The sequence below is a fragment of the Condylura cristata genome, unplaced genomic scaffold, assembly GCF_000260355.1.
Source record: "Condylura cristata isolate star-nosed mole 26May11 unplaced genomic scaffold, ConCri1.0 scaffold00003, whole genome shotgun sequence".
Lineage (NCBI taxonomy): Eukaryota > Metazoa > Chordata > Mammalia > Eulipotyphla > Talpidae > Condylura > Condylura cristata.
The window spans coordinates 5,313,688-5,316,004 of record NW_004567104.1 but is presented as its reverse complement, the minus strand read 5'-3'; positions in this window follow the sequence as shown (position 1 = coordinate 5,316,004).

The following is a 2,317-nucleotide window of genomic DNA, read 5'->3' as shown; positions in this document are numbered from 1 at the left end:
ATCATTTGCTTAAGTTACAGAGGAATTAAAATATGATAATGCATATGAAAAGAACTAAAATCAGTGAGTTGAGAACCCAACATACTGAACATATAATCTACATTTATATTCAAATCACTAGGAAATTATAAGGATTATATCAAAACAACTGTGACAAAGGGACTACAAATCTTCACTAATGTGATCCAACATTGCAAATAGAAGTTGCAGTAATATCAACATTCAATTAAAAGTTGTTGTTATTGTTTATTTAGTCCTGGATTTGAAAGCAACCACAAGTAGCAGAAATGATTATCCAGTCTCAATCAATGTTCTGTGGTCTGAGCTATGAGAAGTGAGTATAGACAACTACCTGAGAGTGTTTCTGGATAAACCGTAAGTCCCGATACGAGTCAGTTTTGTTGGATTTCAAATGTAAAAGTAGCTTCTAGACCAATTGATGAGGATAAAAAAGGTTTGGGCTTGTCTCATATTCCAGAGAGAGCAGTGGAAAAATTCAGGAGCTGCAAAGTAGGGACACATGAGTTCAGAAAGAGGATATTCCAAAAATTGGGATGAGTCCGGTGATGAAAAACATTGAATGACATAAACAGAGAGAAACACTTCACCTTCTCCCAATACTGTGAAGTAATTTCCATTTGAAAAACATTAGCACCTAAATAACTCTGTCTCCTCTTCCTCAGGTAGTATATTTTGGCTCCAAATCATGTCAGTATTTTCTTTTTTTCAGTCTTTTAGAGCAATCACAGTTAATTATATTATTTTGATTATATCATATGTTTGTTTACTCATTCAAAATCCTCACTGTGTACTTCCTATATGTCAAGCAGTTTGTAAGGATGTCATAAACTTAATGTCATAGTTCCTGCAGCTGATTTGAATAAATGTGCTTGCTTTTTCAAGTCTTTCCCTTTATACTGTATATTGTCAAAAACAAAGGTCATAAATTATAAGTTTTTATAGTCCAGTGGAACCCCAATATGGTGTTGTCTTATAAAACTAACTGTTTCATGGCCATATTATTAAAAGATTAATAATTTGTAGGCCTTGCTTAAAATGGATATGGAATAGACATATATGCTTATTATATAAGGGGTATGGCCATATGTTTAGATAGACAGGTCTTTGATAAATTGCAAATAAGCCTTTTGTGAGTCACAGTGTTACCAATTTGTTTTAGTGCTAATAAGGGAAAATATTTACATACTGTGCATTTTTGTTCATTAAAAAATATTGCCAGGCCCTCTCCAGTGGCGCAGTGGGTTAAAGCACAGCACTAAGAAGCTAAAGCCTCTTCTGCATGAGTTCAATCCCTACCCCAGAGATGACCCACATGGTGTGGCAGATCTCTCCTGGCCTGCCCGCTGCTCCCCTCAGCAGTGTACTTTGTCAACCTGTTCTGCTCCCCACTCTGTCTCTGGTGAAGCCTTTCACCGACCCTGCACCTCTGGCCTGTGCCCCACTTCTGTAAACATAATAAATAAATCTTTAAAAAATATATTCATTGCCATCTTGGATAAAAGACATAATGAAAATGATAATATCAGAAGGCTCTGGAATGAATTATAAACACTCTTGATTCAGGAAAAATATAGGAAAACATCAAGGAAGAAAAATAAGACTCATGTTTTAAAAAGTAAGCTGTTATAGTAGACTATAAGTGAAATGATCATTTAAATTATTGCTTACAACAGTATTTACTAATTTCTTCTTTAACCATTAATTAATGAACTGATCTTTCACAGTTAGTCCAAACAGAGATATATTGGAAATTTTAACATTTTGAAGTTCAAATAGGTAACTTTTTTTCCAACCACAAGGACAAGGGAAAAGAAAATTAGATAGAGTCATATTCTTATTAAATAAAATGTAAACAACATATAATTTGGCATTGTTGGCTAATTTTCTTGAATTCTCTGTTTCCTTATAAATAAGAGTAGTGAGATATATATTGACTGAAATATGTTTATAACCTATTGATGTCTTAACTCTCCTTGAGAATTAACTAAAACACAAAAATAAATCAAAGAATGATGAAGTAGAAAGAAGGCTGTGATAACAATAGAAGAAGATGATAACAAAAGAGAAGTGGAGATGATGAATCACAATAGGATTGTCAACCCCATGTCAGCTTTAAAAAATATTTATTGTTTTTTTTGGTTGGATGATAGAGTCTATAACACTGACTAACTTTGGGAGTACCATCCAAATTCTCAAAACTGAAGTTTGTATGGAATCATTACTTGGAGTTATCAAAGTCAACTAACTTATTACCTCCCTAATAAGTATTATAAGGATAGACTACGGATGCACGGAA